General features: G+C 62.2%; 1 protein-coding gene and 1 long non-coding RNA gene across 5 annotated transcripts in view; one reads left to right on the top strand and one right to left on the bottom strand.

Moving 5' to 3' along the window:
* LOC138845490 (uncharacterized) overlaps window positions 1-14,495 on the bottom strand; it is a 30,960-nt gene extending 16,465 nt beyond the window's left edge. The window contains exon 1 of the long non-coding RNA XR_011382778.1: window positions 21-14,495. This is a non-coding gene — a long non-coding RNA (uncharacterized lncRNA). The remainder of the gene's footprint in view (window positions 1-20) is intronic.
* The window catches only part of KCNQ1 (potassium voltage-gated channel subfamily Q member 1), a 275,100-nt gene that overhangs the window by 145,767 nt on the left and 103,070 nt on the right, over window positions 1-26,263 (top strand). The window lies entirely within an intron of this gene.

Here is a 26,263-nt window from a genome sequence, read left to right as displayed (position 1 = left end):
CTCCTGCTGTGTGCTCCCACCTGGGGGTGACGGTGGCGTGCAGCTCAGCTCCGTGGGTACTCCTCATCCACTGTTGACTCAGTGTGTCCTCTAAGCCGTGGCCATGTGCCAGGAAGCCCTGGCCAGCAGGCAGCACATCATCCTGCCTGTGGGCGGCTGGGGCACTCGCCCGGCCTCCGTGAGCCTGGGGACCTGACTCAGTGTTGGGCCGAGTTCTTGAGGAGATGGATCAGCTGTCCGGCCAGACACCTGACCTGGGAGTGCCGTGCAGAGTGCCATCTTGTGATGGGGGAGCCCGTGGCCTGAGAACATTTTCAGCCCTAGGGCATGCATTACCATAGGGCGCCAACAAGATCACAGGAGGGGGCCACGAGGTGCAGTCCTCAACAAGATGTACCTGGAAGCTTGAGACGTCCAGGCCCCAGGGCGGACTGGAGTTAGGTGTCGGCAAAAGGAGTTACAGATCCCTGACCCACAGCCTCAAGGAAGTGGGGACGGGGCTCAGGAGGCACTTTGGCTCCCGCAGAGAGGCAGTGAAAACTCGGCGCCCACCCTCCTGTTCTCAGGAGAGGCCAGGGACTGTGCCACACAGAGACCACTGACCCCACAGTGTGCTGTCATCCTGCCAAGATCAGCACCCGGTCTTGAGGCCGCGCGAGGAGCAAGGAGGCCGTGCACAGGACCAGGGACCACAGTGGCAGCCCAACAGAGATAATCCCAAGTGCAGCCCCAGTGTCGACAGGCTTGGTGGCTTTTTTTCCTGAGGTGTACATGGCCTTGGCAGTGACTGGCTAGCAGGAGGTCCAGCTGTGAGTCTTGTCAGGACTGGCTGGTTCCATGGAAGGCTCGGGGTGCCACCTGGGAAGGGCATGCCTTATTGGAAGAGAAGAGAACTAACCGGTGGAGACAGAAGTGGATGAGGGTACAGATAGCACGCAGAGTCCGCTGTGCCCCATCCCACTGTCGGCTTTGCTCTCTCACATAAGTAACTTGTTCTCCCATGTGGCTACAGCCCTAGAAGCTCCTTCTAAAGGTGGTACCAGGAGTAATTGGAGGAGAGGGCCCTGGACCCCACACACAGCTGCTCCCACTTCCCTGGGCACAGGATCAGCTTAGTGGAGGTAGACACAAGGGCTGTTTTCAGAGATGACTCAAGGGATTTTCAAGGGTGATTTGGTCTCTACCTGATTTTTCTTCTGGGACTTGGGCCTCATACAAGGTCAGACTGCACAGCGCCCAAAGAATAACCCTGGCCACAGCTGTATCCTGTGGTTCCCTGCTGGGGTAACTGAGGCAGGGAGCAGGACTGCTTTGTGAGGTGGCAGAGGGTCCCTGGGAGGTGCGGTAGCAGGCAGGACAGTTTGGAGAGCGCAAAACTACCCCGATGTACTCACTTACACTCAGGGTCCATGCCCGAGCTGAGTCCCTAAGCCTTGCTGTGGTTATGGGCCAGAGCCCACTGCTCCCAGGAAGCTGGGTCCTGGCGGGAGGTGGGCAGCAGCAGGCAGCGCCTCTCTGGGCTCCACTGCGACTCCTCGGGCAGCTGGGCTGCTGTCCAGGGTAGGAGGAAAGGGAAGGTCTTCGACCTCCGGCTCAGGTCCTGAGCGCATTCCAGGCCTGTCCCCTGCCCCGGACTGGTGTGCACCCAGGCCAGTGTCCTCCCCAATGCCCTGGTCTGAAGTGGACAGCTGTCCTCCACCCACAGGGACCTTTCTTTTCCCAGCTAATCCTCCCTCTTGGGTATTTTGGAGGCAGGCTTGCTTTTCAGTATTTTCTTCAGGTTCACGTCTAGATTTGTTCAATTAAACTGAATCCCCTTCAGTCTGCAACACTCGATTGTGTGTGTGTGTGTGTGTGTGCGTGTGTCTAACTGCTCCGTGAACCCCACCAGCTGGGTGCGCAGGCTTCCTGTGAGCGCTCCTAGGTACCTGGTAGAGCAGCGACATGTCACAGGCTGCCATCGGTGGCAAGAGTAGGGGCAAGGCGGCCTCTGGCAAGAGATGCTTGGGCGAGCTGGCCGCCAGCTTGGGCGAGCCCCGCGGATTCTGTGGGCAGGGACGCGGGCTGGAAAGCCGCCTGCTCCAGGGCTCTGAGAGCTCTCTTCCCTGCAGTCAGTTCCCGCAGTGGTCCCAGGGCCTCCATCACTGGCCGGAGTCCTGCGTCAGGAAGCAGGTGTGGGTGGGGACCGCATCCCTGTCAGTGTGAGGAGATGGACAGGGTAGAGAAACGGGGCTCCGAGGCCACCAGTGAGAGGACCTGGCCCAGGCTGGGCGCCAGTGCCTGGCTCTGAGGGGCCTGCTCATCATGCACCCTGCGCTGGCTGTGGCCAGGTGTGGCCAGTCCCCTTCAGCAGGTGCCCCGAGCCTGGTAGCTGCCCAGGACACTTGCCTGAGCACCACACAGCACACACAGCCCTGGCCTTCCCATACAGGGCTCCCGGGGGCGCAGGGAGGAGTGGCCCTCCGCTGAGGCCGCTGCAGGTCCAGTCAGGTGTTAGGTTAGGAGTCTGGGCTGCTCTCATGGACCGTGGACCTGGCCTCTCAGATCATGGCTCAGCCGGGAGACCTTGTGGGTAACATCAGGGTGGGGTACTGACCCTTCCTGACCCGAGCAAAAGAATCAGAATGTGCCTTGGAGCCAGGGCCAAAAGCCCAAGAGTGGACAGATGAGCTGAGGACCCTGAGGCCCCGGGGAGGCCGCAGGGCCCAGCTCGGAGGCCCAGCCCTCTGTCCCCATGCCTGTGCAAGGAATCTCAGGAGAAACCACCAGGCTGCTAGGAGGGTCAAGCTGTTTTAAAACAGTCTCACTAGAAACAAGGGAGCAGCCAGAGGGCAGCCTGGCTAGGCCTTGGCTGCGCCGGTCCTCTGCCCAGGCGTCAGGCCCTAGGGGTTTCAGCCTGGTGCCAGGCGCCCTGCAGGGCCACAGGTGCGCTCTCATCACCGTTGCTTATCCGCCCTGTCCACCGAAGCCCAGCTAGCAGGCCTAGAGAGAAGCTAAGCGTGACTGCTGACCGCGGCCCTGACTCACTTACCTGGTCCGTGTCAGCCTTTTCCTGTTAATGTTTAACTCTTGGGGATACAAGGTTTGAGGGCTGGGGAGGCCTAGGCCAGACCGTGGGGGGCACGGAGGTGGGGGTGGGGGAATGACACAGTCCTTTCTTCTGGGATGTCAGGACCCCCCTCGCGGGAGAAGGTCCTACATTCCTAGGCCTACTTGTGCCCCAGCCAGAGTGACAGGAGGTCAACATGAAGAGGGACTTCTAGAAGCAGACACAGGCTCAAGACGGGGCCGTGTCTTCTGTCAGGGGCAAGAGCAGCCCCAGGCTGTTCCGGGCCTGGCCTGCAGCCCCCGCGTGTGTCCCCACGGCTGCTCTGTGGGGGCCTGGCCTAGGTCCCCTGCTCAGTGGGGAGGGAGGTGTGCAGGCTTGGTTGCTGGGGCCACCCAGATGGCTCAGGAAGGGAAGGAATGAGCGTGAGGTGGGTGTGGCTGCGGAGAGCACAGCCAGTGGTGGGTTTTCTTGGGGCCCAGAGAGACGTGAGCAGAGATGGAGGCCCCTCTCGCCCAGCCCCCGCACACACACTAGGACCTTTCTTCATCGTGCGGCCATGGAGCTGGAGGCCAAGGACACCCTCTGGAAATCTGAATTCCATTCGCTCTTGGCAGAGAGCAGCTTCCTGCCCGGGGAAGGTGTGTGCGCGTGTGTGCACACACGGCCGTGGCGGCTGGGGGAGGAAGAGGCACGCAGGCGGAGGGAGAACACGGCCCCAGTGTTCCAGGCGCGGGCGGCACTTGCAGCGCCTGTCCTTGCTGAGCCAGATGCCTTGAGTGAGTGGTCTGAGGCATGCGCTTCCTTGCTTCTGCAACTCTGGCTTGAAGCAGTTACAGCGAAACACGCCTCTGAATTGGAAAAGCCAGAACTTTGTGCAAAATAATTCGAAAAGTTTGTTGAACCTTAAACCTTTCCTGATGACTCCTTCCTTCTGAACTTAACTCGTTCAAGTCGCCCCAAGCCCAGCCTAGAGCCAGACCAGCTTCCTGGAGACTCTCGCCAGCTGCTGGCCTCTGCGAAGGCTGTCGCCCTGATAGCAGGAAGAAAGGCGCTGGCGGGGCACCTCGCCTGCGGACGGGGCACCTCGCCTGCGGACGGAGCCGTCCTGCAGCCCAGCTGCGGCTTCTCCAGGCCTCGCTCTGGGCTGCCGGGCCGATGCTCTTCCTTTCCTCTTACGGTGGTGGGCACTCTGCCGGCTTCTTCCCGCCCCACTTCTCTGCCAGAGCCCAGGTGGGGACGCAGATGCCAGGGGCAGAGCCCCGGACCGGCTGCGTGCAGGCATGTTCCTAGTGGGCAGGCCTGTAGGTGGCTCCCCAGCTCTGCTGCCCTCTGCCGCCCCCACTCTGGGTGGTGCTCCGATGGGGACACACCGGGGTCTCTCCTGGCCCACGCTGGGGCACTTCCCCACAACAGCCAGAGCCAGGCCAGCTCCATTCAAAGGTGAAGGAAGACTAATTCGCCACACTCCCTAGACCAGAGCTTTCAAAATACAAAACACGAGCGCAGGGCTGAAGATGCGATAGACACGCATCTAAAACGGCGTTAGACAAATCTGCTGGAAAAACCTTGCTGATCAGTTTGCATTCATCCAAGATGACCTGAAAATGCGGAAGTTCTGTGAACACGTGAACGCTGAGTGGGGCCGGCAGTCGGAGCAGCGCTGCCCTGTCCTCCTCTCAAGCGCGGTCAGAGCTCTGTGGCGCCTCGCTTCTCAGGAGCCGCGGCTCTGCAGATGCGGCCGGCCGCGCTGGAGCAGGCCTGCGCCTCCCCTCCTCCCGCTGTGCCTTTCCCTGTCAAAGCCTCTGTGCCCCTTCCCCCACACAGTGCCACGCCCCCAGAGCACCCTTCCCCCACACAGCGCCACACGTGAGGAGCCACTGCCCCCAGAGCACCCTTCCCCCACACAGTGCCACAGGTGAGGAGCCACGCCCCCAGAGCACCCTTCCCCCACACAGTGCCACGTGTGAGGAGCCATGCCCCCAGAGCACCCCTTCCCCCACACAGCGCCACGTGTGAGGAGCCACGCCCCCAGAGCACCCCTTCCCCCACACAGTGCCACATGTGAGGGGCCACGCCCCCAGAGCACCCCACACGACAGCCAGAAGGCTAGCGTGGCCTGTCCCCCACACAGTGCCACGCATGAGGAGTCACTGCCCCCACACAGGGTACACACGCACGCACAGTGAACCAAGTTCAGACTCCAGAAGGGAGGCTGGAGGGAGCAGTTGGGCTCTCCCGCCAACCCCTGCCTCCCGAGTCGCCCTCCCTGTGCCTGGGCTCACATGCTTTGCCATCCTTCCTCCTGGGCTGCCCACACGGTCTGATTCACTGTGCCATATGCGTCTAAGCAGCCTTTTAAAAGTTCAGAGCAGCGTGTGCAGGTGTAGATGGTGCCTGTGGTGGGCGGGGGCAGCTCTGAACCGCGTGGCACAGTGCTGCTTCCTGTGACTGCTCCCACAGGCCTCTGCTGCAGCCACAGCTCGGCTTCCCCGGACGAGACGCGCTTGCGGCGCACTCAGCTGGCTGGCCGGGGTCCTCTGGCGGCAGTTCCGCTGAGGGCGAGCGCATGGGCCTGCAGACCCGGCACAGGTGAGGGGGGAGGGCTCCGCCGAGGCTGACGCACGGCGCGTCAGCGAGTGCTTCCAAGGGCGCCATGACCATTCAGACCAGCAGGGAATGGCCAGCAATGACGTGCACGGTGGCTGGAGGGCACGAGGTGGCCTCAGAGCAGCTGTGGGGAGCGGGCTGGTGGCCAGCGTGTGGGGCCAGGCTGCGGGGAGGCCTTCAGCTGCTTCCTGGCTCTCGGGGAGCGCCTGGCCCAGGACAGTAGGATAGCCACTCAGTGCTCCGTGTGTTCTCTGCAGAGCCGACCCCTTCGAAACCAGCTTCCCCTGAAGCACCCCCACCCCGGCTCGCACCTCTGCTGACCCCTCTCTTTCCAGGGGCACAGACAATGTAGTGCTCACACAAAGCAAATCACTGTATAAAAAGGAATTTTAAATCCTACCAAGACAGGGGATTTCATGGAGGTAGGGAAAGCCAGGGCTCTCCATGGAGATCAGACAGAGTCAGGCCAGCTGTCAACGCAAAGGAAGTCCCAGTCAGCGCTCAGAGCAGCTCACCAGGGAGAATGGGCGCAGGCCCTCTGTCAGGGCGGAGCAGAGACCCAGAGCCCCCTCGGGTACGAGGACGGAGCTGCTGCTCTGACTGCCCTACAGGGCGACAGTAACACACTCACTCCGACTGGTACTTTCAAGATGAGTTCCCAGCCAGATCTGTTCATCGTAAAAGTCTGGTTTCCATTTTAAGTGGATTCGCTTTAAGATGTCCTGTTTTTCTCCCCGTTTCCAACAGGATTAAAATATTTCCGATTTTGATAGATACTGCCGAATGCAGCCCATACCCATCTACACCCTTGCGCACAGCACAGGCGTGCTTGTTGAGTAGGATCGGGGCTTCTTCTCATCAGATGGCAAACAGTTTAATGGAAATAGTTTAATTTATAAAAATCAAATTGCTGTTATGAAAGTCTTCTTACCAACTTATCAGCACTTTGTCATATGTGTCAAAGATATTTTCTGCTAATTTTTCTTTGAAATGGTAGCTTTTTCTATGATATTTCTCTGCTACAGAATTTTTAAAATTTTAAATCGTCAGCTTCGTTTTTTGCTGATGCGGGCATTTGTTTTCAGTGTTTGAAGTCCGTCCCAGTGCTGAGGTTGCTTGTGATCTCTTGTGTCTTCTGTCGTTTTGCGTCTCACTTTCAGAACTGTACTCATTGCTTCAGCTGCACATGGTGGAATGAGCCCCTCGCTCCAGTCGACCTGCGGTGTTTATCCCCTCGTCTAACGCGACGCTGCATCTCAGGGCGCAGCGTCTTATCCCCACCGCCTTCACACACAGCCCTTATCGCAGTTCAGACCCGGTAGCTTGTGTCCAGGCGAGCCCCCCGACGGGCGGGCGCAGGGCACTCAGCCGGTGACTTCGTGGTGCAGTGGTGTGGCGGGGCCGCCCTCGCCGCTGGTTACTTCACAGTCCCTGGCAGGAAGCTCATTTCCACGATGCAGTCAACCAGGGGAACTCATGGTGTGGCCCCAGATCTAAACACTAAAGACTTAAACGGGCTTAGCTCTTGAGTTAGACAGGAAGCCGGGGCGTGCGAGCCGAGCCCTCAGCTCAGCCGCGCGTGATGTCCGGGAACACGAGCGCTCGCTGGCCCGGGGCTCGCGGACCAGGCAGACCCCGGGGTCCCTTCACCCCCGGCAGCCATGCTTTCAAGGTGTCTGAGGGAAACCGAATTTGGAACTCTAAATAGAGACTAAGAGAAAAAGAAGCCTAATTCAAGGAGATTTCAAAACCTGCAGTCAGAAACGGAGTGCACAGCAAACAGCCCAGCCCTCCCCACCCCAACCACTGAGAGGGAAGAGAGGGACGCAGGTCGGAACGGTCTCGCCACGTGACACACAGCAGCTCCCCTTCCCTGCTGAGGCGCGACCACCGGGTCCCTGTCCCAGCCTCACCCTGTGAAACCCCTCCTGAGCACTGCGGCTCCCACCCTCTGCTCAGTGACCGGTGAGGCGGTGGCCCTTGCTGAAGCCCACCGCCACGACTTCCTGCCTGCCAGCCTTGGAGTCCCTTACGCTCAGTCCTAGGGCCCCCATCTGTAAACGGCGGGTGACAGTGCCCTCCTCCTAGAGTTCTCGGGGTGACAGGAATCGCACATCAGCAGGCAGAGAGACGCCCACCATCAGGCACCAGTTAACGCCTTAGTCAGCGTCCCCAGCACCAGTGGGACGCGTTCATCTTCACGGGTGACCCGACAAGGCCCATGGGAAGGCGGACATGAAAGCAGCGACAGACACAAATGCGCCGCACAAGGTCTAGTCGGTTGTCTTTCTCGCCATTCTTGTCCAGACGCTGTGGCTAGCGATGGAAACACAGCGGGGGCCACCAGGCCAGGGCTACAGGGTGTAGGGCCAGCCTGTTGCTCTCCCAGATGGTGACAGGCCACGGGGGCTGTTTCCACAGTCGCTTGACAACCAGCCTGCCTGTGAGAAGGAAAGTCGGTGTAGCGTCTGCATTCTGTGGGTATCTCCTATCGAAACCTCGCCAACTTAGATTAAATTAGGAAGAACTGCCTTTTTTACAGAAATAAGAATCGGCCTTTTCTAACCACAAAGAGAAGTGGTTTATATGCATTGTTCAGATCAAATAGAACACGTCCCCCACCTTAGTTTCAGTATGTGATAAAATCCGCTTTTATGCATTTAAAAAATTCTTTCATCAGCTTTTTCTGCTGCAATAACTGCAGAGTTGCAGCTGCGGTAAGAATAGAGGCCAGCACCGCGGCTCACTAGGCTAATCCTCTGCCTGTGATGCCGGCACACCGGGTTCTAGTCCGGGTCGGGGCACCAGATTCTGTCCCGGTTGCCCCTCTTCCAGGCCAGCTCTCTGCTGTGGCCCGGGAGTGCAGTGGAGGATGGCCCAAGTGCTTGGGCCCTGCACCCGCATAGGAGACCAGGAAAAGCACCTGGCTCCTGGCTTCGGATAAGCGTGGTGTGCTGGCCGCAGTGCACCGGCTGCAGTGGCCATTGGAGGGTGAACCAACGGCAAAGGAAGACCTTTCTCTCTGTCTCTCTCTCTCACTATCCACTCTGCCTGTCAAAAAAAAAAAAAAAAAGAAAGAAAGAAAAGAAATAATAGAGACCTGGGCGCCTTTGCCCGGCTGCCCCATGGTCACATCCTGCAAGACTGTGGCGCCCCGGCAGGACCCACAGTACAGCTGGAGGACATCTGTGTCACCTGCAGGGCCCCCACGTCTCCCTGCTGCACCACCCCACCCTGACTGTGGCTCCTGGCAACTGCTAATCTGTCTTCATTTCTTTAATTTTGCCACCACAACATGTGACGTAAAAGGAATCATACAGGGCGTCAGCTTTGGGCACAGTTCCCCAGGGACTCGGCCAGCCTGCTGTGTGTCTCCTCACCCTCCTGTGTAGGTGCAGGTGTTTAAAGCCGGTGGGCCCCATCTCCTAATGTTTTCTATGATTTTTTGTGCTGAGCATCACAGGTGAAACAGCTTTGTGTTTTCTTACGCCAGCCTTGTCAGATTAGAACATCAGTGGAGTTCTAGCTCCGAGAAGAAACTAATGATGTAATTATTTAAAAATAGAAGTTCAAACAAACAAACTAATGCGAAAAAAATTCTGATACACAACTCATGTCTGAACACTGAGAGGATTCGGAAAAGATCCTGTTCACACTGCTTCTGGTTGAGGCGGAGTGGGACAGAGGGACCTGCTGAGCCCCTCGGGGCGTGGATGCCAGGGCTGAGGCTGAGGAACTCCTGCCTGGGACAGGCTCCGAGAGCTCGGCTTCCTCCCAGTGTCCTCCGGTCCCTCCCCAGCCCACCCAGCTCTGTCTCTCTCTCCCACTCTGGGACCCGGCATCTGCGCCTTGCAGCTCCCTCCCCTCCTCCAGGTAAAGGTGGCATTGAGGGCTAGGATGGCTGCAGACAAAGAAAGGGGAGCCCTGGGGAAGCCCAGGTGGCCTGGAAGGAGCCTGCCCTCACTGCCTCCCCGGGGGTCTCCCGTGAAGGGCCCTCCGGTGTGGAACTCCCCTGGGCTCCTTCACAAGCCAGTGCCGGGCTGAGCTGAGCTGGGTGTGAGGCAGCTGGGCTCCAGGAGCTACAGGAAACGAGAAGATTCAGTACTGCACCCTGAAAGACCAGATTTCTGCCAGTGTGCCCAAACGTCTGCTCATGCGTCAGTACCAGTGCAGCTACCCGTGCACCAGGCACGCTGCAGGGCTCCCTGGAGTCCCAGGGGGCAGAGGAGGCCCTGGATACCCCTCCAGGCCACAGAGTAATCTTCAGGTGACGTAGACAGCTTTTCGCATGGAGTATTCTCAGTCTAGGTTGAGCCTGGGGCCCAGGGGCACCAAGCTGGAGGGAGGGGTCTGCCGAAGCTGCCCCGGCTCCGTGACGCTTCTCTCTCGCTGTCCGTTTTAACCGGCCAAGCTCTCCCCTTCCCTAGATGGTGCCATCTGCCCTGTAGGACTAAGCGGGAACACCCTCCCTCAGTGGCTGATGTCTTAATGTGTGACTGTGTTTACCATGGCGAAGGCGTGGCCGGCCGTCTCCTTCAGTGGCGCTGAAGGCCCATGAGGATGGAAATGGCCAGCGCTGCCCGCATGTTATCTTCAGCACTTAGTCCGTGTGGGCCCAGCATGGTCCCTCCGTGAACATTTGATGGGAAGAGCAGGGACTGCCTGATGAGTCAGGGTTTGTGCTGGCTCCGCGGTGTGTTCGGCCCAGGCGGCCCGAGGCAGAGCGTGGGGGCCGGGGAGGGGGTGCTACAGGGCCTTACAGCTCTTCTTAGGCTCATTCAGCCCCACTGCCCCCACCCCACCCCAGCGTCCACGTCCCCACCCCCTGGGCACAGCAGCTGCGGTCCAGAGTCCACCAGAAAATCCCCAGGCACAGAGGATCACTCCCAGGGAGAACTCCCAGGCGGGCTCCACTTTCCCTCCATGCCATCCTAGGAATGCAGGCGCCGGAAGTGCAGGACTCTGGTGACCCTGCTGGGACCTCGCGGGGAAGGAACCGTCTCAGTTTTTGTAGGTCAAGAAACCAAGGCTTGGGGGCAGCATGTGTTCCCAGAGAATGGTGGCCCCTGGGGAGGCGCTGGGGTCTGTGCTACAGTGGAGCCAGGGATCTTTCTGCCACCCACTGCGTGTCCAGACACCTGCCCTGCCTCGGGCAGCCCTGGTTCTGCCTCATTAGCCCTCATTAGCCAAGGCCCAAGGGCTTCGACTTCAGTAACTGAGGGAGGGGAGCCTGGATACAGACCAGCTCCTGACTGCAGGTTCCTGGGGAGGGCTCAGGCACAGCAGGTATGGGCTGCAGCGAGGGAAGTGGCTGAGGTCCCCGGGAGCCTGACCGCTGAGTGTGGGCAGTGGCACGTCAGCTGACAAGAGCAGAACCAGATGCAAGGCACCGCGGCCCCCTGCCCCGCCCCGCCACTGATATGCACAGCTCTGGCTGACTGCCCGGTGGCTCCACTGTCCCTAGGAATGGGTGCCTGGAAAACAGCAGGCATGGCCCAGGATTCCCTTGACGACGGGTTTCCTATCAAAAGCTGACTTCTTAATGCAGAGGGCTTAGTTGGAGTAAACACTCGCGGCTACTGAGAAGAAGTGGAGATTTGTGCACAGAGCAGACGCCCCACGCTGCACCAGCCTGGCCCTTCACCCGCGGGTGCCACTGCAGCGGGGCTGCGCGGAAGCCTGGCTGCCCGCTAGCTACCTGGCTCTCGCTCTCGGCTGGCTCCGCGGGGCCTCTGGGGCGGGCTGCTCTTACTCTGCACCGCGATGCCCCAGCCTCCACTGCGTGGGCAGATCCCGAACACACGGTGCTCAGAAGTGCACGCGCTCTGACGTTTCCTCCTTGCACAGAGGTGCCTGCCTTTGTTCCTTTCCATTTAGAAAACTTTCCTTGGCAACCCCGGCTCTCCGTAATCAACACCAGCAACTCCGTCCCCCCTTTATCAAGGCATTGTTTAGAGTAAATAATTCATTAACTGGCACAGCAGTTGGGAACCCTCTCCCACCAGCGCTCACGCTCACCGGGATAGCACCCCGCAGGGCCTGGGCCAAGAGGTGGCCCCTGGGGCTCGGTCGCCTCACTGGGAGACCCCACTTTTGTCCCTAGAGTCTCTCTTGTAGGGTGGCCCGTGTGTGTGTGTGTGAGGGACGAGGGCTCACTGCCAGCACGCCAGGCCGTGGAGGACCAGTGGGGCCGGGCACCGGTTCCCGGACTCCCCGGCAGCACGCTCTGCCGTTTGAAAACGCGCTCCTCGCTCCGGAACTTTCTGGCTGACCCGCGCCTCTCTCCTGCCCTTTCCACAGGAGGTGCCGCCTTCTCCGGGCCCTCGCCCGGCTTTCCGGCCATGTGCTTGCCGAGTCAAGGCCAAGCCTGGCCGAGAGGCTTGCTGCCTGTGCTGGCGCTCGCCGTGGCCGGGTCTGCCGGAGCGGGAGTGGGGAGGGAAGGCCCACCTCCCTGGCTGTCTCAGCTGCAGGCCATCCAGTGAGGGGCCTCCTCCAGGGAGCACCCTGAGACTCAGGCCTTGTGAAGAGGCTCCCTAGGTCATAAAGGACGTTGGCGTACGTGGCTCACACGCGTGGCTCACACACTGCTTTCTCTCTGGTCATAAAGGACGTTGGCGTGCGTGGCTCACACGCGTGGCTCACGCGCTGCTTTCTCTCTGGTCATAAAGGACATTGGCGTGCGTGGCTCACACGCGTGGCTCACGCGCTGCTTTCTCTGGTCATAAAGGACGTTGGCGTGCGTGGCTCACACGCGTGGCTCATGCACTGAGGACACTGGTGTGCGTGGCTCACACACGTGGCTCACGCGCTGAGGACACTGGCGTGCGTGGCACACATGCGTGGCTCACGTGCTTTCTCTTTTTACTGCTTGAGTGACTGAGAAACAGAACAGCTTCCATTTTCCTGGCTCAGCTGCTTTTCGTTCACAACCTCCTCCCATCCCTGCTCGTGGGCTTGCAGAATTTAGCACCTGTGCCTCTTGGAACAACTTCCGGGGATTACAGACTCTCAGGACGGACTGGGTGGCCTTGGGGGTCTGGGGCTACAGCTGAGGAGATGTGCCGTGCAGCGCCGTCTCTGCAGGAGCTCACACAGGGACAGTGTCCGCCCGTCCTTCCGTCCGCCATCACTCGGGCTCGGCGAGCGCACACACACCCAGCACAGCCCTTCCATACATCCGTCCATGTGCCTGGCATGTGGGTGGGACACCGGCGGTGTCTGGGTGTCCTTTCACCGGCGGTGTCTGTGGGTGTCCTTTCGCCAGAGTTCCTCCCTTAGCAGGAAGCCTTTGTCTACAAGCCTAGGGCAGGCCACTTGCACCCAGGATCAGTGGCTGCTGGTCCCACAGGGCAATGAGAGGACACGAGGATGACCACAGCACAAGGTGGGAGGGCAGCTGGCTGGAGCCGTCCCGCTCAGGCCTGAGGGAGGAGCCCACACAGGCGCCCACACGAGCCTGAGGCCCCATGGAGGGCGCTCTGACTCTGTGCCTACACAAGCGTCATGGAGGCTGGGGCAGGACGAACGGCCTCCCCTGATGAGCCGTTCCTGGCACGCCGGGAACACGGTTTCCCAGGCCCAACCCACCAATGTCCACACCAGCAGAATCCTGTGTTCTGTAGGGAGCCAGCTGGCCCAAGTCCGGGCCCCTCTCCCATCCATCTGCTAGGTGGCATGGGCAAGGCCTGTGTGCTCCAGACCCCACCCTCACACCCAGGAGAGTCAGGCTCATTCGAACCCCTTCCCACACTCTGAGGAGGCAGGGGAGCAGGTCTGGGTGGAGGGTAGGTGTGGGCCTTTGCCCCACGTTACCCCTTCACTTCTGGGGTTTTCTGTGCCTTCCTAAGACACAGCGGTACCTGTTCATCCTACCTCCTGAGCCTGTTGCAGCCTGGCTGTGGGATGCACACAGCTAAGGGCCCCACACCAGCACCCTGGGAAGGCAGGCCCCAGACCACATCCTGCACAGCCTGGCCAGTCCCCCAGCTCCAACCTGAGGGAGGGGCATGCACCCTTAGCTGTCGGCAGAGCCAGGGCACCCGGAGCCGGACCAGGACACACAGACACACCTGCTCTTCCTCAGAGCCTGCGACACTGCACCTGCGGGAGCAGCCGTGTGTCACACTGGGAGCATGGCAAATGCAGGTGTGCGCTAGTGGGGCAAACCTGTGTTTGAGGCAGAAAGGTAGCCGGGGCAGTGACTCCACCACAGACAGCACCCCTTGCCCACCTCCATCGAGCAGCGGACACGCAGTGCGCTAGCCTCCAGCCGGACACCACAGGGTGTGTCTATCAGTGACCGGCCGAGACCCCCAAGGCAGCGGGGCCAGGTCCATGAGGGTCTCTGGCCCAGAGGACCCCCGCTTCACCATCCTGGGGAACTTAAGATTAAGGCAGGGGCCACGCCCAGTGTTGCTGAGGCAGGAACGGGAGCTCAGAGGCAGGATGCCGCAGTCCCGCTCTGGAGGGTCGGGACCCTGGGGTGACCCTACCGAGGAGGGTCTCCAGTGGAGGGGCTAAAGCCTGCTTCCTTCTCGCAGCACAGAAAGCAGCCCGAAGCCCAGGCCAGACTCGAGTCCCCGGCTGCTGCCACGCGCGGGCCCTCCCACCGCTCAGCTCTTCAGTGCTGCTGAATTCCTGGGCTTCCTGAGGGGGGAAGACGGGCAGCTGGGCCTGCCCTGTGCTGCCGCTCAGCCCGGCGCTTTGCAGAGGCTCTGCTGGGGAAACGCAGGCACCACAGCTAATCCCGGCCGCTGTGCAGGCCCTGGCCTGGATGCACCACGCACGCCCACTCTGGTGACCCTGATGGTCAGGAGGTGTCCCTGTCCCACCTTTCTCAGGACCCCACCTTTCTCAGGACCCTCACTATGCTGTCTCAGCGGCAGTGTTCCGCTGGGCTCAGGCCTGCAGTCTCGGCTTTGCACCCAGCAACTCCTGGGGAGACTGAGGACAGAGGTCTCCTCCAGTGCCTGGCCACGCCCCCAAACCACCCAGTCCAGCCCCCTCCCTGGTCCCGTGGGCTCCTGCCCAAAGCCTGGCTCCTGAGGAGCCTCGAAGGCCTGGTAGTGGTGTCCTGCGGAAATCCTGGTGGGATGGAAAATCCCCAGCAGTCAGGCCGGGCTGGCCCGGCGCGCTTCTCCCACCCGCTGGGGGTCAGCCAGCCTGCTGCTTCCTGCTTCCCTTTGATGTCCCCCCGTGAGGGAGGGGCAGCGCCCCTCTGGGCTCACACAGGCGCACCGCTCAGCTCCGCTCGACTGAGACCAGGACTAGTGCCGCTGGGGCCAGGCAGGGGACCCGGCAGGGTTGCAGAGGGAGGCCAAGGTGGAAAGACCCCATGCAGTTCCCCTGGCCTTGGCCAAGTGCTCCCCGAGGGAGGGCGGGAGAGGACCTGCCTGGATTCCCAGGTGTGCGCCGTTCTCTCCCAGCTGTCGCAGCTTGGAGGGGAGCAGGGGACCCGGCGGGCAGTCTGGACAAAGGAAATGAGGGGTCTGGAGAACCCAGGCCTAGGGGTCGTCCTCACATGCCTGGTGAACTTCCAACAGAGGGTTCAGTACCCGTCACCCTTGCTGGCCCTTCGAGCAGGCACGGGACCCTGGCCTCCCCCTGGCCACCGAAAGCCCACAGGAGAGCACAGGCCCGCGGCTCCCACTCCCATGCCGGCGCCACAGCTCTGCGGCATCACCGCGCAGGCCACGGCTCACTCGTGACCAGGGCTGGCGCTCTTCCGCGAGGGTGCCTGCTGCTGTGCGCCGGGCCACACCGCACACCTAGACTGAGCTGCAGCTGGGCAGCCTGACTCCAGACTGCCATTGGATGCTGCGTGCTGTCCCTGCCGTCCCGTACTCCCTACCACCACCACGCACACACGCGCACACGCGCGCACCCGGCCCACGTCCCAGCAGAGCGAGCACACTAGGAGGGGCCCCAGGGCCTGGACTGGAGACCTCTACAGGGTTTTGAAGGCCAGTTGCCCTTCCCTCCAGCAGCTCCTGGGCCTGGAAGCGGGCTGGTCTGGCGCCTGGTCTGGCAAGAAGGCCTTTGAGACCCTGAGGAGAGCTGCAGGTGGCCGGGAGCTGGCCGCCTCTCCCCAGCTCGTGTGACTTTGATGCAGCTCGGCGGCCCAGCAGGAGGCTTTGAAGTCAGCCCTGGGGGATGCTCCTATCTGCCTCTGCACAGATCTCTCCCACCAGCCCTGGGACTCGATGCCACCCTCAGGATACCCCCCGCCCCCAGCTGGAGGCTTATCAGGTGGCCTTGGGAAGATGCGCGTGAGGGGGCAGAAAGAGCCCACCCCTGGGAGGGAGGATGGCACGGCTTGGAGCAGTGGCCCGTCTTCTGACCCGCATCTCAGCCCTAGGGCCGTGCACGAGGACGGGACAGGTGATCAAGCGATAAGTGCAGGGGAGACCTGCTGGCCATATCTCCTGGATCCTCAAGAAGCCGGGCTCCAGGAGCTGAACAAGCCAGCAGCAGCAGGCTCCGCACAGCCTGCCGAGCAGGCCGGGGCAGGGAGTGGCTGTGGGGCCACTGCCCTCTGCACCTGGGCCAAGCCCCGTGCTGGGGACCCAGGCCCATTTGTTCGCAGGAAGCTGGCAGGGGGCGTTTGGCAGGAAGGGAAAGCAGTGCCGTATCAGGGTGGCCTCTGGGCCTCCTAGGAGCTGGGCCAGGGCATCCCTCTGAGCACCTACCCCTGTGAGTGCAGCCCCCTCCTCGGGGAAGGCTGCCAGCCTCTCGCCATCCCACGCAGTGACTGGCTCGCAGCCTGGCTGCTTGGAAGACCTGGGCCCAAGCAGAGGCTGAGAGGCAGGTGAGCCCCCCAAGGGTGAGGCTTGTCCCTCCGGGCACTCCTGGCACGCTTCCACCAGAGCTAAAGATAGAATACGGAGCGTCCCTCTCTGCCAGGCTAAGAACAGGAAGCTGACCAGAGCCAACAGCTGGGGAGCCACAGGGAGACCAGCTAAATTCTGTCCAGTGCAGCACCCGGTGGCCTCAGGGGAGTCACTCCGTGTGGCCAGGCTGCTCTGGCTGCCTCTGCACGGCCAGGGAGCGCCTCCCTCCCTGGAGGGCTGGCAGGCTTACACCGCACTAAACTCATGCAAGTCCCCAGCGCCAGGCACAGCAGATGCCTGCGAAGTGCTGTGGCTGCTGTCCCACCCAGGTGGCGTGGGCCATGCACCCAACAAGCAGGGCTGTCTCCCTTCCTAACGAGGGCTGGGGTCCCAGTGTCCGCCACAGGGAAGGTGGTAGCACAGAGGCAGCAGACCCCTGGCCCTGGCAGGGAGCAGTTGCTCGTGGGAGGAGAAGAGGAGAAGGTGGAAGGGTGTGTGTGTGTGTGTGTGTGTGTGTGTGTGTGTCAAGACACCGCGAGGAGGCCATCTCAGAATTCCTGAGGGGTTTGCATCTGCTCCTAGGGACTGTGTGGCCCCACTGCCCTCAGGTGCAGGAGTGCTCTCAGCCCCTGGGAGTTGGTGTCCCAGAAGGGTCCACGTGCCCACTGCCCTCCAGATTTTGCCACACGAGGGACCCAGCTCCCTCACACCAGCCTGAGGGTGACACAGGCCCCCAAGCCCTGGGGGTGAAGGCCAGGCTCAGGCAGCAGGACCTGTCCGGGTGAGGGGCTGGATGAACCTTTGCTCCAGGCCAGGGTGGGGGCCGCGCGGCCTGGGGCAGAGTCTGGCTGGCCTCTGGCCTCTCTCAGCCTTGGGCAGGGGAGCCCAGGGCTCAGCTGCGTTTAAACATTACCAAGTGGAGGAGCTGGAGGCTCCGCAGCTCACCTTTTGGAGTGCTGTTGACCAGGGAGGGGAAGGCTGAGAAAGAGGCCATCTCCCCCCAGGACTGCCACCGCTTGCCTTGAACCCCCGCCCTGCCCGCCCGGGGCCTGCTGCCTGCGCAGTGAGGCCCCTGCCCCCTCCAAGTCTCTGATGTTGACAGCCTCTTTGTTTTTTCATCTCAACCTTTTCAAGGCCAGCTTTCAGCCTGCCTACATTTGCGTTAAAATTGGGGGGATTTTCCATCCTTCCGAAGTTATGAAATACCTCGACAAGGCCGAGGCCTCCCCGAGGGAGTCGCCCGCCGGCCGCTGTGCACGCGCTACAGGGTGGGCCGCGGCCGCTGCCATTCGAGAGCTGAAGGGAGAGGGAAAGGCTCTCCCCGGTCCGTGCTGGGAACGGCCGCTGGCAGTCCCGGGGCATGTCCCAACAGAGCCGCTTCCAGGCTGCTGGCTGCCCCCCGCCAGGCCGCAGCCCCGGGGCCCTCTTCTCTGTCCCTCTCGTCCGGCTTTCGTGCCACCTCTCTGGCTGTGCTCTCCTGTCTCCTCTGCAGGGTCCCCTCCTTGCCCAGACTCTCCCTCAGCTCCTGGTGCTCCTGCTCCCACGGAGGTCCCTGTGTGTCACTGTCCTCAGCGGCAGGGCCAGAGCCTTGGCATTACTCCCTTCCCAGCGGCCCCTGCCAGCGCCTCCTGTGCTCAGCGGCAAGAGCCTCCCAAAGTGGGGAGCCATGTAGGTGACCCCGACATGCGACCTTTCATGGCTCTTGGTGCTCTCAGAGTAAGGCCGAAGTCCTCAGCCGTGGCAGGGCCTGCTCATTCCGGCTCTATCCGGTGCAGAGGCCTGGCTCTGTCCTTGAGCCCATGGGCCCCTCCCACCAGAGGGCCCCGTGCTGCCACCTCTGCTGCCCCAGGGGCGTTTGGGGTACCTGAAAGCCTGGGGTCCAGTTGGCTCCCCAGACGGCCCCCCAGTGCTCCCCACGGGCTGCCGTGAGCGCTGGGGGGCCCAGGTGGGTCCGTTCCTCGCCCCTCTTGCCCAGGCCCAGGCCGAGTTTCTGATGGCTCAGACCCTAAGACGAGGCAGAGATCACAGCCCCGTCTCAGACACGCGTCGCCGCCCGTGAAGGTGAGAAGTCACCAGCAGGCAGGGGGTCCACGCGCCAGTGGGGGCTGGGACCCCTCCCACGAGCCTACTGTGTGTGCTTTGTCGGCTCCCAGAGGGCACTGGGCCCAGAAGTTCTTCACAAGCACGCAGAGCGAGGAACCAGGGCTCTGCTAGCCTGGGGGTGGGGGGCTCCAGCGAGCCCCCCTGGGGAACAGCCCTTGCTGTGTGGGTCAGCTGCTCCCGCACCGCTTCGCACGCTCCCCCACTCGGGCAGGGCCTCCTGGGCGGGTGACCTGTGCAGCTGACGGCTCTGATGCACGCTGCCACAGCTGCCCTTAGCCCCCAGCAGGTGCCGGTTCTTTCTCCCACCCCTGAAGGCCGTCTGGAGACCTCTCAGGGCCCCAGCAGCCAGGGTACTGGCCTCAGGGGCGGGTGCCCGCTCCTCGCGGTAATGCCACAGTCGGCGGCAGAAAGGCCCATTAGATCAGTTTCTTCCCCGGCTGCGGCCAGGCTGCCAGGCAGGCTGAGCAAACTGCTTCCCGAGGATTTGGCCAGAAATGAGGCCACATTTAAATTGCAAACCAGGGCCTCCCCCAGCCCGAGGAAAGGCCCCTGGGGAGGGGTGTGGTAGCCAGGAATAGGTGCACTCAGCCCCGTGAGCCTTCCGGGCGGCTCAGATGAGGGCCTGGCTTGTCCCAGGCCCACCAGAGACAGCCAGCACAGGAGCGTGGCCGAGCCCAACAGGGCCCAAGGGAAGGAAAGTCGGCACCAGCGGCTCTCTGTATCAGGTGTGCCCTGCCCTCTGGAGCCCCCGGACCCGAGAACACTCATCCTGCTGCACTGACTGGACCGGCCTCTGTCCGGGCCACCTCCAAGTTACCTAAGCCACACAGGTGCTCATGCTGTAAATGACTTAGGACTATGCCACAAACACAGCTTGGACGAAGGCCCTGGGCCGCAGCCCGTGGGTTGAGGCACTAGAAGTACCTGCCAAGCTCCCGTTACCCCGCTGACCAGGAAAGGGGTGCGCCGAGGGCTGGGCCAGGCCAGGTGGGACTTGGACACTGCACGTGGCAGGACATAGGCCCCACCCCCGCGCTTGGTCCTCGCCTGGGTGCTCCCCAGGGCACAGGTGGCAATGTCTGGGTCTCACAGCGTAGGAGGACTCCTGTTCTAGCGGAGGCCAGGCAGCCGCTCCACATCCTGTGGCACAAGGGACCGCCCTGAGACCACTGCTGCCCCACCTGTCACCCGCGAGGTGGTCAAGAATGCCTGGCCCGAGGGCCCGGGGTTTCCACAGTGCTCACTGTGAGCTCTGACTTCCCTGGGCTGGCCTCTCCATTCACTGACAAAATCAATGCAGCCATTCAGCAGCAACGTGTGGCACAGCCGCCGTGAGCGCACGCGAGCCCTGGAGAGGAAGGGAGGCACACCCTCCCGGCGGAGGGACAGGCAGCCCACAGAGAGGCAGGCGCGCAGGGGACCGAGAAGCAGCTGCAGAGACTGGTCGGGCAGCTCCCGGAGGCCTCCCTGCCGGGCAGCGTTTCCAGTGAAACCTGAACGATGAGCTGGAGCTCCCACGGGAAGCTGGCCCAAGGCCGGCCCGGCAGGGGTCCCGAGGCAGGGGCAGGCAGCGGGCTGGCTGGACGAGCGCTTCGTGGCGGCGCTCTGGGCACAGAGCTTGTACTTCCTAGAGGGACGCTGGCATGCGTGGTGGACACGCGTTTGTTCATCCGCTCTTGGCTTGGGGGACGGCTGCACAGGACACAGAGTGTGTCCGGCCCTCAGTCCCTGCAGCACCGCCACCCCCGAAGGGTCTGCAGGAAGCTCGGGTCCTCTCCGTGCTTTCCACTGCATCCCAGCCACCACCGCGGGCCTCCCCCCGCAGAGAGCTGCTCCAAAGTAATGCATTTCTATCAGCGCGCGTGTGTGTACACGCACATGTGGGCATGCCCCGGTACTGCACGTCTGGCGCGTGTCGTGTAATTGAAATACACAGCCGTGTGCCGAGGCCCCGTCCTGTTTGGCATCTGTGTTGCCCAGTACGGTGTTCCCACACCTCTCCATCTAGTCCCCTGCCCCTAACCACAGCAGCGGGCTCCAGCTGCCCGCCCCCAGCCAGGCCCCGCCGCAGCGAGCGTGCACACACAGCCCCTCGTTGTTCGGGGCCGAGCGCGCTGGCGTGTTTACTCAGGAGGGAAGCTGCTCTGCTGCGCTGCAGGTATAAAACATTTCATTGGAGGCAGAAGCGCGGGCCGGCTCGGCTGCGCCGGCGGCCGGGCCCACCTGCAGCACACAGGGCGGCCTGTTCCCTGCTCCCTGACTTGTCACTTTCATTTGCATTTCTCTGATGACCCAGGAGCTAGGACAGATTTTCCTGTTTGTCAACCCGCCTGCAAACTGCCAACCTTCCTGTCATTGCCTTTCTGGCCTGCAGGGCTTTCTCGTACGTCAGCTGTCGTCCCTTTGTCGGCGTTAGTGGTTTCAAATCCCATGTGCTGTGGCATGGGTGAAGTGGTGATGCCAGTGAGAGCGAGAAGGGAGAGCCCGTGCCAGTGCTACTGTGAAATGGCATTGCCGTGCCGTCGTGACCTGTGCCAGGACGCGCTGACGGAAGAGAAGTCCTTGACGTGCACTGTTCAGAGGTCTGCCTGGGCTTTCTCAGAGGTCCCTGAGGCCACCCTGGGCCAGGAAACTCTCTGCACAGTTTGCTCGTCTTAAGCAAATGTCAATTTAGGTGTTCTAGTCCTCTGGGACCCACTTTTTCAAGGGGCTCAAGTTGGAACCTATAACCCCCACCTCTCCCCACTGCTACACAGCGCCATCTTGGTCCATCTAGGCCCCGGCGGCCTGCTCAGGCCTGCTCCTCTGCGCGCCTCCCTCCAGGTCACGGGGCCTTGGTCCGCCCTGTTCCGCACACATCTTGAGGGCTGTCTGTCCTGCTCCTCAGTGCTCTGGCAGGAAGTGGGAATGGACTCCCGCTGGGTGAAATCCTGACAGCTTTCTAACGCATCGTCTCACCCAGGAAAACAGTGTCTCTTCGTACCAAAAGGTCTTCCTTAATACTCTGCAGTAGGGCTGGTTTTTCACTGTTTTCCATACAAGTTGTCATCTTTGTTCATTTCCGGACCTGGTGTCAATGGTCCGCTGTTCTGATTACATCTTAATCTCCACTCTGCGTCGCTAGGCAGCCAGCAGGGCACGGAGAGCCAGAGCCTTCCCTCCTTCCTTCCCCTCGGGTGCGTGACTCTCACGTGCAGAACGTACCCCAGTCTCTCTTCAGCTGGGAAAGTTCCTGTAACTCAGCAGTTTTCCAAGTCCAGAGTCCAGGGGCTCCAGAGAGACCCCCAGACGTTTTTGGGAAAGGTCAAAGCCATTTTCATCTTAATGTGTGCATCTGATTTGCCTTGTCTCCTGTCACTCACAAGGCTGAAGAGCCTGCCAGAGGCAGCGGGGCCCAGGGGGGGTGCGTGCCTGCAGAACCCTGAGTTTTCAACATGGCCTTTTCCTTTTCAAGAATGTGAGTGCCCACAGATATCGCCCGTGTCAGAACAGCGCTCATGGGGAGGGGGACACGCAAGCATCGGGAGCACCAGACTGTCTGAGAAGCCCCAGGGCAGAGCCGCACGGACGGGTCTCGGCGTCCGCGCTCCTGCGCGACCCTCCACCTCCGCTGCGTTTCCTTGTGTTAGGAGGGGACAGCAGGCAGCTCCCGGCCGCCTCTTCGTCTTCAAGCCAGCACACACTTCTGGTTTTTCTGCTAAGTTTACCGACAGTGACGTTTCAGTCTACAACCTGGATGCAGCCGGAGAAGCTGCACTTCAGCCCTCCCTGGTTAAGTGGGGCTCGCCGGCTGCCCGCCCCCAAGCCCTACCTGGGTGTCAGCCTTCAACAGAGAATGTCTCCGCCGCTGTCGGCAGAGCCGGTTTTGGTTTTCCCTCCTGTAGGCTCAGTATGCTGACTGCCTGGCACTGGACCACCTCTGCCTTCCAAGGAGAATCCCCACTCGTCCAACCACTGTCTAAGGCACTGTCGGATGCAGTAGCGGGCGCCGCGTGGGCTCCCGCCTCTGAGTTCATCATGATCTTCTCCTCCGTGTTCTCCGTACTGAATGTGGACATGCTCTGATTTGCAGTTTAAAAAGCTCCCTTTAGCTGGAGCATAAATCCTAAAACAGAGCCACTTTCTCCTCAGCATGTTTGGAAACATTAAAATAGACCCACAATCAAGCAACCCGATCCTTACATTTTTCTCCTCGTGAGTCTCTGGGAAACAGGTGCAGACATGGCTCATTTGAGACACCATAGAAATCTGGTTAATCCTGCCTGCCCGCTCTCCCTCAGAGAGTGTTGCCTCACCAAGGCCGCGGGTCAGGCTCCTGACTGGGTGCGGGACAGGCAGCAGAGGACAAAACTGAACTTGTTTCTCCCAGGAGTCTCGGTAGGGGCAGCACAGTGAGGAGGGGCTGGGAGACAGACGGAGCGCCGCCATGATGATCGGGCAAGCGCCTGCACGAGGTGGTACCCAAGACAGGGCTGTGCGACCTGGGTCAGTCAGCCCCCTCGGGCCAGAGCACCCACGGCGGGGCAGCCCTGCTGCCTACTTGCCCAGGCTAAAGCTCCCATCAGTCATCTCTGAACCAGACCCTCCCTGGGCCCGGGAACGGATCCCCGTCTCAAAACCCCCATGCGCCAGATCCCCCACGCGGACCCCACCCCCACCCCATCTCTGATCTCCAGCTCTCCGGGAGACCCGACCCCAGCCGCCGAATCCGGTCCCCAGCTCGGACCTCCAGTTCCACCACGACGTGGCCTCCCACTCGGCCTCGTGACCGGACTCCGACCCCAAGTCGGGCCCCACAACCATGATTCAGACTTGCGCTGCGAACTCCCGACCCCAGCTCCGGCCCGCAGCTCGCCCCCTCCCCCCCACGCCGGCGTCTGAGCCCGCACTCGGATGCAGGCTCCCGCCGCGCCCTGCCTGCGCCGTCGCCCGCGATCCGGACCACCGAGCGCCCCGGCCGCCCGCGGAGCTCACCTCTGCGCTGCCGGCGATCGTCCGAATCGCGCCGCTCGTTCCGGCTCCGGCGACGGCTGCGCTTGGGGAACCTCGCCCAGGAGATGCGGCCGCGGAAAACCAAGCGCGCCGGGATGCGGCCGCGGAGCGCCCCGCGGAGACCGCGCCACAGAGACCGCGCCGGGATGCGGCCGCGGAGATCCGCGCGCTGAGGTGCGCGCCACGGAGACCGCGCTGGGATGCAGCCGAGGAGATCCGCGCTGAGGAGCGGGCCACAGAGACCGCGCCGAGGAGAACCGCGCCACGGAGACCGCGCCGAGGAGCGCCCCGCGGAGACCGCGCCGGGATGCGGCCGCGGAGACCGCGCCGGGACGCGGCCGAGGAGAACTGCGCGCTGAGGAGCGGGCCACGGAGACCGCGCCACGGAGACCGCGCCGGGCTGCAGCCAAGGAGAACCGCGCCACGGAGACCGCGCCGAGATGCGGCCGAGGAGATCCGCACGCTGAGGTGCGGGCCACGGAGACCGCGCCACGGAGACCGCACCGGGCTGCGGCCACGGAGACCCCGCCGAGGAGCGCCCCGCGGAGACCGCGCCACGGAGACCGCGCTGGGATGCAGCCGAGGAGATCCGCGCTGAGGAGCGGGCCACGGAGACCGCGCCACGGAGACCGCGCCGAGGAGCGCCCCGCGGAGACCGCGCCGGGCCGCGGCCGAGGAGACCCGCGCGGAGGAGCGCCACCGGCTGCAGACCGCCCGCAGGCGACGCGGCAACTGTTCTGCCCAGCGACTGCCGCGCACACCACCCCAGCCGCGGTGACGTGGCCGACACCCTGCGACTGATTGGCTAGGCCCGCGGGGAGGCGCTAGGCGCGGGCTGCGGCGCTGATTGGCTGATCGCGGAAAGCCGATGTGCCGTGCCCCGTCATTGGCCGAGGATGGCCGATGCTGTTGCCACCCGCAGTCCTATTGGCTGGGTGAGGCCAGCGCCACAGACCGCACTCCACCCCTGTCTGCCAGCCCCTCGGGGTCTGAGGTGGCGCGACCACCCCGCCCCCACCGCCCGAGTGTCACTTGGCCGTGGAGCCGGCGCCCAGCCTCACCAGGGCTGACCTGGTTGAGGAAAGGCAAGCGACTCAGTAAAGGGGGCTGTCCCGCGTCCCCCTGACCTTGGACGCAAGTGGTAGTGTTTCTGGAAGGATGCATGACCCAGGTTCGGGGGCCGCCTGCCCTGCTTGTGGTGGGGGCTTAGAAAGTGCCCTTCCCAGGTGTGACGGGACGAGCCCGGAGCCCCGAGCTGTGCTGCTCGCTGCCCTTCGCAAACACGGGAGCCCCCTTGCCTGAAGTGGCGCAGAGCCTGCGCAGCCAGCCAGCCCCGAAGGGCTCCGCCCCCGGCCCCCGCTGGGACCCTCGTGTCCCACCTCCGGATCCCTCCATGGCCTTTCGGTTCTGCCCAGGGACTCTGTGCTAACTCCCATTGAGTTGTTCCTTTGTTGACTGAGCACTGAGCACGTAGCCCTCACGTCTGAGGGGCCAGGCCCTCCCCTCCCTGACTCGCTGGGACAGGTTCTGCCCCCTCTCCCTGACCAAGCTCTGTCTGGACCTCAAAGGGACACCATCACCCTCAGGCAGTCACCATGGATGCCTTGTCCCTGACCAACACGGGCAGAGACCGGCCTGGGTCCTGGCTCTGACTCTGCCATGCGGGGACACCACCCCCCCACCCTGTCCCATTCCGCACCTGGACGGTGGAGGTGATACGGCCTCTCTGGAGGCCTGTGGAGACAGAAACAAGAGTGTGGGTAGCCCCAGCCCTGCTCTGCTCCTGCTGCTTGGGTGCCACCACCCACTCCTAGCACCCCTCTAGCCTTTCCCCAGCCTGGCAGTGGGCTCCAGACCTCTCTCTCATGACCTTCTCCGACCTGCCAGTCAAGGCCAGCCCTTTATCTGGGTGCTGTGTTCTGTTTCCACTTCCTCAGGGAGGCCGGAGGAACCCAGGTCTTGAGCAGGATTTCACCAATTTCAGGGTTTGCGTTCTGAGAGGAAACGCATGTTTTCAAAACAATGGGGACGCCTTCCTCCCTCAGAACGCACAGGGCCTTGCATTCCCTTTGTTAGCTGCCTCATGTGGAGGTGGCCTGGTGTCCTCGCTCAGGGACACGCAGCCACCAGCCTTCTGTTTTGCTCAAGGGTCTGGGGCACGCCTGAAAAGCCGCCCGTAGCAAGTCCATGTAGAGTGGGCACCAGCCTCCTGGTAGAGACAGACGAGGGGCATGACGGGGATTGGGTTCTTTAAGTCATAAAAGTTGAATTTATTTGATCTTACACATAACAAAGTGAGGGGTCCAATTGTGTGCCTGTCTGGGGGCTGATTCATTCATACCCACTTGTTGGTTATGGGACTCGCTTCTGTCTCTGTGTGACCTGTCGCCTCCAGCTGCTGGGCCCTTAGGTCTGACCTTGAAGTCTCCTTCACAGACACCGTACCTGTCCTTGCTCCTAGGACCTCTCCCTAGGCTGCTCGTAGAACAGGGCTTGGCAGGCCCACGAGCCTGCCACAGGCATTCCAGACCCAAGCTCCCCGGGCGAGTCCCATGTCCGCCACATGTCACCCCATTGCTGCACATGGGGCGCCGTCAGTCAGCTAGCCTTGCCTGCCAGCCCGCACACCTGTTGTGTGCCCCCACCCCCACCTCTTTAGTCTTTTGGGGGAGACGGAAGGGGA

The sequence above is a fragment of the Oryctolagus cuniculus genome, chromosome 1 (genome assembly GCF_964237555.1).
Source record: "Oryctolagus cuniculus chromosome 1, mOryCun1.1, whole genome shotgun sequence".
NCBI classification, from domain to species: domain Eukaryota; kingdom Metazoa; phylum Chordata; class Mammalia; order Lagomorpha; family Leporidae; genus Oryctolagus; species Oryctolagus cuniculus.
Note: the sequence above shows the minus strand (reverse complement) of the source record. Positions and strands in the feature narration are given on the sequence as shown.